Genomic DNA, 10,946 nt, shown 5'->3' with positions numbered 1-10,946 from the left:
TGGACTCGGGGTCTGAGGGGAAACAGGGTCATAAACCCCCCCTTAGTACGTTGACAGACCCGGCATCTGCAACAATATTCAAAAAGAGTGTTATAACACACCTAAACTTCCCCGGGCTTATGACTAATTAATTAAGTGCACATGTATTTCTGACTTAATTTGTAGAGCCCTCGCCAAGCGGCTTAAGCACTCCCGCAAGCACTCCAATGAAATGGGTGGTAAGGAACGGCTGGCTTGGCAAGCGATAGCAAGCTGATTGCTTCTGGTTGAAATGGCTGAGGAATTTTTAAACACATCGCAGGTACAGTGGAGTGACACCCTATCCCATGGAAGTATGAATTAAGTTAAAAATTATTATTAAGTTGAATTAAAAAATAACTAACACCAGAAGGAGAATCACAGCCTCGCTTAAATAAATGAATATATACACTTAGTTATAAAATCGCTAGATATGGTAAATTTTGCGAGATTTCACTCCAGATTTGGACATTTATTTAGTCTACAGAATCCAATCCTTATATCCAAATCCAGATTTTGATGATATGCTTCAATTATGTAATGATAAATCAATCGTGTTTCCAAGGCAAGGCACGTTTGAATAGGCCGAAACAAAATGGTGGCTTAAGAACCCAGCGAGGTGCAGTGGGCTGACGAAGATGGGGGACCGCCATATTGGTAAGGCTTTTTTGGGTTTTCTCTTATGAACACCTCGTTAATCATCTTCAAAAAGGGTGTTATAACACATTCAAACACCCAGTTTTCATCATTGCAATCTGTTGGAGGTCCAGGTGTATGCATGTAAAGTTTGGGACCGCTAGGTTTCATGGTTTTGGAGTTATGGAGGAGACAGATGGACGGACAGACAGACGGACGGACGGGTGGACAGACACTTCCTTTTATTATTTTAGATAAGATTCCATCTGCACAAAGCCATGTGAAATTGTTCAAACACGTAACAGGTTAACTATGTCAATGATTTTTTTTCCTTGTAGAAGAGAAACCTTCTTGTTTACAGTACATACAAGTAAGCTGTGAGTTAAGGACATCATGATGAAACCAAACGTTTTGCAGGTAGGTGTCTATGAATGTAGGTCTATTTGAAACCGATGCCATATTCATTGAACATCTATCTGTAGTTGCAATGATTAGCCCCCTTTGGACTTAGTCCAAAACGGGGGTTGATGGATTGGATCTCGTCCATCTGTCCGTGCGTGCGTGTGGCCGCAACCATATATCGGTCATGCATGGACTGATTTTGTTTAAATTTGGCACAAAGACAATACATGAGAGTATACATATGCCGAAAATTTTGTAATCTGACCAAAGATGGCCGCCTGGCGGCCATTAACTCCTAAAACCACAGTGCGCTTTGACATTTAATGTCTTTTTCTCCTTGTTCTGTGTCCCTTGTTCACAATTTCTCCAATTGGGCGACTTCTGCTACGATATAAACTCCTCCATGTGAACTCAGAACATATAGGTGGCATGGAGGGCTGGAGGCCCATGTATAATCTTGACATGCCATCAGGGTACTCACAACAGGTGTTCAACCTGTCCATGGCTAATGCTCAATCATGTGCAGGTCTACCCTGGAGAGACATTGCAGAATGTGGAAATGTATACCCTAAGGAAACATGGAAATGGAGCTCACATTGGTGAGGACAATGCACCAGACTTTACCCACTCCATCACCAAACAGGACACGATGGCGGTTTAAAATTCCAGCCAATCTCATCAACTTCAGCCCTCGAGGTCTTTAGCCTTTTCCCCAGTGGCTGATTCTGATTATTCTGATGTGCCACACTCTGTTACACACAATTGCTGCCAAAGCAGTTTCTAGGTCAGGAATTTGGGATTTGGCTATGGTACCGGCGATAGCTCGCCTACACTTCACGAAGCACACCATTACACCTTTAACGTCCGCCATCTAATGCCAGCAGACGGATTGCCCGCTTACCATCCATGCGAGGGATGGCACACGCATTGATGAATCAAACACCAGGGTGGCAGTTTATAACTGGGTCAGGATTCAACCCCATGTTGTACAGCTAATAGGTGAGTCTCCATACCTCTAGGCCACCCTGGCAGCCCTTTATCACAAAATATTCCAAAAATTAATTTGTGTTTATTCCAAGATGCTTATGTGGAATTTGTGAACATTCTGTGAACTCAAATCTGCTGGACATGTCCTTGTTCTGCAGCTTTCTGTTGCCTCCAGGATGTAAACCTAATTACCAGGTGCTCCATTATGTGATCATCAAACGGTCACTCAATTCTCATCATTCCAGGATTCCCTCAGGTAGCAGATTCCTATCAGGTAACAGATTCCTATCCGTGCCCATTGGCATTATGCTTCACCTGCTGGATCTTGTGCCTGGTATTTCAGCGACATATCCCTCTAATCCGTAATACAGATTGTCCACAAGTCATTTGTAACTAGTGTTTTGCAGGGTCAAACGTTACTAATTATTCGTTTACATGAAACTTGGTCAATTTTTTGGTTAAAAATGAAGTCATTCCTAATTACCCAACACGACAAGCTAATATGTAGTATTTACAATAAACAGGAACTTCCTTTACAAACAAAACTATTTTTATACTGGACCAAAGTTATGAAATTCGGCTTCAAGTTACACTTGGGGAAACTATTGGTGTTAATAGCTTTAAACACAATCTCAAAAGTTTATTGTTAGAGAGTATATAACAAATAAAATATAATAAAATATAATATATAATATATGATATAAAAAAACCACCTTTAGAGGCCATTTTTCCCCGCAAGCGGGGGTTGGCCTTTTTCGGGAACTGTGGTTGTTGTTGTTTTTCGGTCCCCTTTTTGAAGCAATGTTTTATGGCCGGATGCCCTTCCTGACGCCAACCCTTTTTGCCGCCTTTAACGACAAGCAGGGAATTACCAGTGAGCTGGTACTCAATTAGCCGACCTCTGAAGGTCCGATGACAGACAGGATGACCCCCCTGGCGTTAATTCAGCGATTGACCGGGATTCGAACCCAGGATCCTAGGATCCTAAGCCGGCACCCTAGCCGCTAGCCCAACACCAGGGATATAATGATATAATGAAATAATGAAATAATGAAATGAAATAAAAAAATAATATAATGAAATAAATAAATAATATATGATATAATGAAATATAATATATATCATATAATATATAATATAATATATAATATAATATATAATACTCAGTAGAGCGCATACTCCCGCCGTGGGTCAAGTTGGAATAGTACGATTTCACAAAGGTTTGAGGGAGTAGTTCAGTGATAACACAAGACAGACACTGCACAGATATATATATATATACTGTATTTATATATACTAGGGCATGCCCGTACTATATCTATATCTAAAATTATATCCCCCCCCTCTATTTACATGAAATGGTTTGGTCCAAAGCGAACGGCTTGCGAGTGGTGACAATCCCCCCCCTCTATTTACATGCAATGGTTTGGTCCAAAGCGAACGGCTTCCGGAGTTTGGTAAAGAAATCGCCATCGCGTGCACAAACGCGCAGGAAAGCGAATGAATCGCAAATTCGTTTTTATTAGTTGTAAAACAAAGTTTAACGCCAACATAGTTTGCAAACGTGAAATAAATGAATACGCTCTCAAATGTGCCATCCGAGGCAGAGTGTGCCCGCCACGTTCGGCACACGCGATCGTTCGCTGCTCTCTGATTGGTTGAATCGTTTTTTGGACATAGCTCGGTAAGTAATTGTCCGATTAATATGAAACCTTGAAAAGGCACATCCTCGGGTCCCCAGCAATATACCTGGCAAGTTAAAAGTATATCGGACCCGTGGTTGTCGAGAAACAGCGGTCACAGACAAACAGACGTACAAACGTACAAACGTACAGACAGAGATTACTGGAATTATAGATAGATAAACTGTTGGCCATAAAGATGGAATTTTTTTTTTTCAACAAATTTTCATCGCATCATTATTTCAATCTAAATTACCATTGGCATTTATGGAGCATATAACCACTTTTCTTCATTATTCTGTCTCTTACGCACATTTGACAGTGATTTTTATTAATTTATCAGTCCTAATCGGTTGGTGTCTTGAGCGTAAAACGACAATGACGACAATAGACAGTAAATTAAGGATCATGACACATTTCTTTGTAATCTCTGTCAGTTTTCCAGATAACATTTTTTGGGGTGATTTCATGGATCAATTTGCATCACAGTGGAGTCCTTGTTGTTACTCAGTCACTAATAGCGGGTACGTCCACCCCTGGCACGAATCGGGGCGTGCAGACGTCGTGGCATGCTGTCCACTAGCTTGTTGACGACGTCAACAGGCATAGCATCCCATTCTTCCCTCAGAGCGTCGGCCAACTCCTGCAAAGTTTGAGGAATAACATCTCTGTCGTCGATGGCTCGGCCTAGGGCATCCCATGCATGCTCTATGGGGTTCATATCCGGCGAGCGAGCTGGCCATGGCAACTGCTCCACGCCCTCTGCCTCGAGGAATTCCCTTACTGCAGCGGCCCTGTGCGGTCTAGCGTTGTCGTCCTGCGGTCAGAAATTGTGTCCGTACACTCGTCTTGCATGTGGAAGGCAGTGGTACTCCGAGATATCCCGACGACATCTGCGATATCACTCTGTCTGTAGCCCTCCTGCCGCAGTGCTCCCACTCTCGCGTATTGCTGGTTCCGTTGGACCAGGCATAGCCCAGGGAACGTCTCGACCGATTTTTCTTGCAAACGGTACAAGGAACTCGAAAAAAAACCAGCCTCGTTTAACACAGTGTTGAATCGGGGAAAGGGACAGAATATCACATGCATGGGCTTTTATAGTCCCGAACAAAAAAATTATGACGTAATACACATTTTTTCAATGTTATCATATCACCTGTGTAATGGGGAAACGTTATGTAATCACTCAATTACCCTTTTGTTTACACGTAGACTGTCAAATACCAAAGAAACTGTGGAATCATGTCAAAAATATTTTATTCAATCTTTATGGACAACAGTGTATATATATATATATATATATATATATAGAATATATAGAAGATTAAAAACACTTCACCACCACGTGATTCAAAAACACCTCACCACCACGTTATTAAAAACACTTCACAACCACGGAAACAAAAGTTTCAGGGAGTAGTTCAGTGACAACAGACACTGCCCAGATATGGAGATATATAGATAAATAAACCTGAAAATCGCAGAGCCAGAATTATTTATTTAGACTGGGAAGCCCATGCGAGGTTTCTTCTTCTTCAGCCTCTCACAACCCTGGGGGAATATGCGATCTTTAAAAAAAAAAATTCGAATTTTGCCAAATCTGTTTATTCGTTTGTTAATATACCTCAGCCATTGACAAATCTGGAATTATAATTTTATTTGAGGTTCAAATAAACCCGGGAGATTGTGTCAAACGATGCCTGCAAGTCTGTACATGTGATAAATAATTAATCGGCCACAGTCGGAGACTCTTCTTCTTCACGCAATAACAACTTCCAGCTTCCAAACCGTACATCCAATCATCTTCAAATTTTGCACGCTTGTTACTCATCATGACTTCTACTACAGTATGAAGTTTCACGTCGATCAATGAAGTGGTTCAAGAGATATAAATGTTTTTATTATTTGCGTTTAATTAACGATATCTGCCAAACCACGTGACCTATCGCAAATTCCAAAAGGTCATTTCAGTAGACTAATATGCTGAACAGATTTGTGAAGTTTCCCCTCGATTGGATCACAAATGAGGGAGGAGCTAGGTTTTAAATGTTTGTGCTTAAAAACGTCATAACTCTGAAACCATGTGATGCATGACATCATGCTCACTGGCGTTTCTGTTCGTCATGGGTATGCGATTCTGCCTGCAAAGTTTGGCCTCGATCTGGTCAGGCGTTTTGGAGAAAATTGGATTTTAGTGTTTTTCACTCAAAACAATATGGCGGCCGAATCGCGTGACCTGTGACGTCATAATTACCATTAAATACTCTGCAGACCGAGTCCCTCCTACGGTAAAAAAAATTTCTCTCAATTGGTCCAATTATTGCAGAGAAAATGGTTTTTAAAGGAAAACAGAAAAAAAATTCCCAAAAAAATATTCCTGGATCCGGAATAATTTCCTGAGCTTCACCAAAAACTAATCAATTCTTCCTTATCCCAAGGGCAATCATCCCACCAACTTTCATCCAAATCCGTTCAGAACTTTTCCAAATATCTTGTTCACAAACACACGAACACACACACACACACACACACACACACACACGGACGGACACGATCGAATGCATTACTCCCTGGCGGGAGTAATTAAGTGGACAAATAAAATTGGAAAATCTACAATTTAGTCTTCATTTTGTCAGCCACTGCTAACATTGATATTTTTTGCTGGAGACGTGCCAGAAATTATTGAGAAAGAATCAATCACACTATCCCCAGTGCAGGGGATACCTGTGCACGCACACCATTTGTTGTCTGCCTCGCCATCTTTGCACTTGGACTCCTCGCACGGACACAGTGAGCAGGTTCCGTATCTATGGTAATGTTTATCAACTTCCAACCATTTCCAACTGGAGATGGAATGTCAGGGTGTGGTTCGAAGCCACACTTGCAGATGGCTACCTGGAGGCTTGCATGTTGGGTGTGCTTACGTAAGGCGTCCCGAATGGGTCGCATGACATTGTTTGCTGTAGTTGCCATGGAAACCATGGCATATCGCACACCATTGACATGGGTGAACGCAGGTCGGGCATACACACGGTTCACTCTCCAGTCACCATCTTTTGTAATCGTGAAGGTCTCTGCGGAATTGACTCAAAGGCTGCGGGGAATGTCTGTTGTTGCACCGGCAGTTTAATTACCTCCGTCACCAAAGGGGAATGCAGGTTGTGTTTTCACCCCTGTCTGTTTGTCTGTTTGTCTGTCCGTTTGTGAACAAAATATCACAAAAAGTTGTGGACGGATTCGGACGAAATTTGGCAGAGATGTAGCGAATGTGACGAGGACTAAATGATTAGATTTTGGTGAGGATCCAGATCCGGATACTATAATTTTTAAGTGATTCTTCACCATTGAGAGATAGGGCCAAAAACGATACAAAGCAGGATATCTCAAAACGTTGTGGATGGATTTGGACGAAACCTGGTGGACCGGTTGGGTGTGTGAAAAGGAATAATCGGTTCAATTTTGGTGAACATCTGAATTTGGATTCGGATATGAGAATTATTTAATTTTTTAAGTGATTCTTCACCATTGAGAGATAGGGCCAAAAACGATACATAGCAGGATATCTCAAAACGTTGTGGATGGATTTGGACGAAACCTGGTGGACCGGTTGGGTGTGTGAAAAGGAATAATCGGTTCAATTTTGGTGAACATCTGAATTTGGATTCGGATATGAGAATTATTTAATTTTTTAAGTGATTCTTCACCATTGAGAGATAGGGCCAAAAACGATACATAGCAGGATATCTCAACATGTTATGGACGGATTTGGACGAAACGTGGTGGAGAGGTTGTGTGTGTGACAAGGAAGAATTGATTCAATTTTGGTGAACATCTGAATTTGGATTCGGATATGAGAATTATTTAATTTTTTAAGTGATTCTTCACCATTGAGAGATAGGGCCAAAAACGATACATAGCAGGATATCTCAACATGTTATGGACGGATTTGGACGAAACGTGGTGGAGAGGTTGTGTGTGTGACAAGGAAGAATTGATTCAATTTTGGTGAAGATCTGAATATGGATTCGGATATGAGAATTATTTAATTTTTTAAGTGATTCTTCACCATTGAGAGATAGGGCCAAAAACGATACATAGCAGGATATCTCAACATGTTATGGACGGATTTGGACGAAACGTGGTGGAGAGGTTGTGTGTGTGACAAGGAAGAATTGATTCAATTTTGGTGAAGATCTGAATATGGATTCGGATATGAGAATTATTTAATTTTTAAAGTGATTCTTCACCATTGGGAGATAGGGCCAAAAACGATACATAGCAGGATATCTCAACATGTTATGGACGGATTTGGACGAAACTTGGTGAATAGGTTGGGTGTGACAGGGAAGAATCGATTCAATTTTGGTGAAGATCTGAATATGGATTCGGATATGATAATTATTGAATTATTTTAAGTGATTCTTCACCATTGGATTTAAACTGCTCTCCTCAAAATAACCAACGACCTTCTCCTCTCCTCTGACGCTGGCAACCTCAACATTCTCATCCTCCTCGACCTCAGATTCTCCTCAGCCTCAGCGCCGCCTTTGACACCATCGATCACACCATCCTCCTCACCCGACTTGAATCCACCTTTAACGTTACCGGCACTGCCCTCTCTTGGATTAAATCATACCTCTATGACAGATGCCAGTTCATCTCCATCAATAACTGCAAATCCCCCACTGCTCCCCTCCCCCAAGGTGTCCCCCAAGGTTCAGTTCTTGGCCCCCTCCTCTTCATCGTTTACCTGTCCCCGCTCGGTCACTTAATCCGCCGTCATGGTCTCCAATTCCACTGCTTCGCCGATGACATCCAGCTTTTCATCTCCACCAAGTCCATCTCCACCGACACCCACTCTATCCTGACAAACTGCATCACTGAAATAAAATCCTGGCTTCAAATCAACTACCTCAAACTTAACTGTGATAAATCTGAAATAATCAACATTGGCCCAAAAACGCTCACAAAGTCCACCCATAACTTTGCCCTCAACATCGACGGTTTCCCAGTATCCACCTCCCCTCACATCCGGAATCTTGGCGTCATCTTTGACCAAACCCTCTCCTTCGACAAATACACTAAACAGATCACAAAGACAGCCTTCTTTAACCTGAAAAACATCGCCCGTCTCCGTCCATCCCTCTCCTCCGTGGCTGCAGAAACCCTCATCCACGCCTTCATCACTTCCCGTCTGGACTACTGCAATAGCCTCCTTTATGGTTCACCCTCAACAATCACCAATAAACTCCAATACATTCAGAACTCCGCTGCCTGTCTACTCACCCATTCCCGGACCCGTGACCACATCACCCCCGTCCTTTACAAGCTTCACTGGCTCCCCATCTCCCAGAGAATCCAGTACAAAATCCTCCTCTTGACATACAAAGCCCTCCATAACCTGGCCCCATCCTACCTGGCTGACCTCCTCTCCAGACACACTCCCACCCGCAACCTCCGCTCTGCTGGTACCAACCTCCTGACCCCCTCCATCCGGACCAAATTCAGATCCTGGGGGGACAGGGCCTTCTCCATCGCTGCTCCCACCCTCTGGAACTCGCTACCTCACACCATCAGAGACTCCTCCTCACTCACCACATTCAAAACATCACTAAAGACCCACCTGTTCAACACTGCATTCAACATTCAACCCACAGCATTTAACCCCTGACTATCTCCTCTCCTTCTCCCTCCTTTGTGCTTTGAATATTTCCCTATTGATTCTTCTTTTTTTGCAATTGTTTTTATGTTTTGCTATGCATTATGTTTTGCACTCTGTCAAAGCGTCTTTGGGCTTCCTGAAAAGCGCTATATAAAATAAATGCATTATTATTATTATTATTATTGGGAGATCGGGCCAAAAACGATACATAGCAGGATATCTCAAAAACTTATGGATGGATTTGGACGAAACTTGGTGGACAGGTTGTGTGTGTGACAAGGAAGAATCGATTCAATTTTGGTGAAGATCTGAATATGGATTCGCATATGATAAGTATTTAATTTTATAAATGATTCTTCACCATTGAGTGATATGGCCAACCAGGTGGAGGTATGCTCTCTACTGAGTGTCGTTCTAGTTGCTCTTGTCTTGCCTGTGCCATAAAAAGCGTTACTGAATCGCACCCAGTAAAGTCACGGAGGCCGATGAGTACCTTACAGGTAGGTTCTCCAAGATTCTTGTTGATAGCTTGCAGTTGGATTGTGTGTGCATTCTCATCCTTACTCATATTTCCAAATACAGCTGGCAACTGCCAGAAATGGAGGCAAGTGAAATGCCAAGCACAAACATATCAGTAGCAGGACTTTAGATGACGATATTATTGTCACAGGATTTGGCGATGTAATTGGCATCCAAAAACGACCTAATGTCTGCTTCTTCAGGAGAACAATGCAGCTCAGTGGCATCTTGCGTCGTACGTCATGACTTCCAATGTGACGTCACACTTTCTCCAAATCTCGTAGAGGAATTCCATAACCTGGTCTTTGTTGTAGGTGTTTGCAAGTTACTTTTTCCACTGCTTCGGAATTGGCTGTGCAGGTTTTGAAATATTGGTCTTCTTAAAGAATCTGATGAGACACGCAGTGAGGAAACACGATGTGAGGAAAGTATGTGATGAGGACGTATGGATGATTGATGAGTATGGGCCAAGTTTTCCAGCTGTCTTAAAATCCCATCTGAAAGTTGATACATATTGTCTGGCATGAAATATGTGCTCGGTTGTTCAAGCATAACCATTCCATACACAATCCATAGCCTACCCCATTGGTTTCTCAACACCAGGGGAAGAGTCAGCTGCAGATTTTTTTTTTGTATACAAGATCGAGGCTCGTGTAAGAGCTAACATTAATCACAAAAAAAACAAACGGACACATAAAACATACAACAAAGGGAGCGGGAGACAAGATGGGGAGAGAGAGGGAAGCACACAAGTACAACAGCAGAGAACAGGGACATCGGAAGATCTATGGGAGGGAGAGGGCTTGGGGGGGGGGCATGGCAAGGGGGGCGGGGTGGGAGAGGTATAAAACACATGGACAATGCTAGGACTTCCAGGAAAAAGTCGGTATTTCAAAAAAGTGGATCTGGGGTGAATTAACGGGAGTAGAAAAGATCAAGGTTTTGGATGGGGGAAGATAAGAGATGGTGGTGAACAGCTGTTTTTAAAGACCTGGAGGGAGGAGTGCGGTTGAAGAGAGTGAGGGAGTTTGTTCCAGAGG

This window comes from Myxine glutinosa, chromosome 10, assembly GCF_964187855.1.
Source record: "Myxine glutinosa chromosome 10, kmMyxGlut1.1, whole genome shotgun sequence".
NCBI lineage: Eukaryota > Metazoa > Chordata > Myxini > Myxiniformes > Myxinidae > Myxine > Myxine glutinosa.
The sequence above is the reverse complement of the archived record's forward strand: the minus strand, read 5'-3'. Positions refer to the sequence as shown.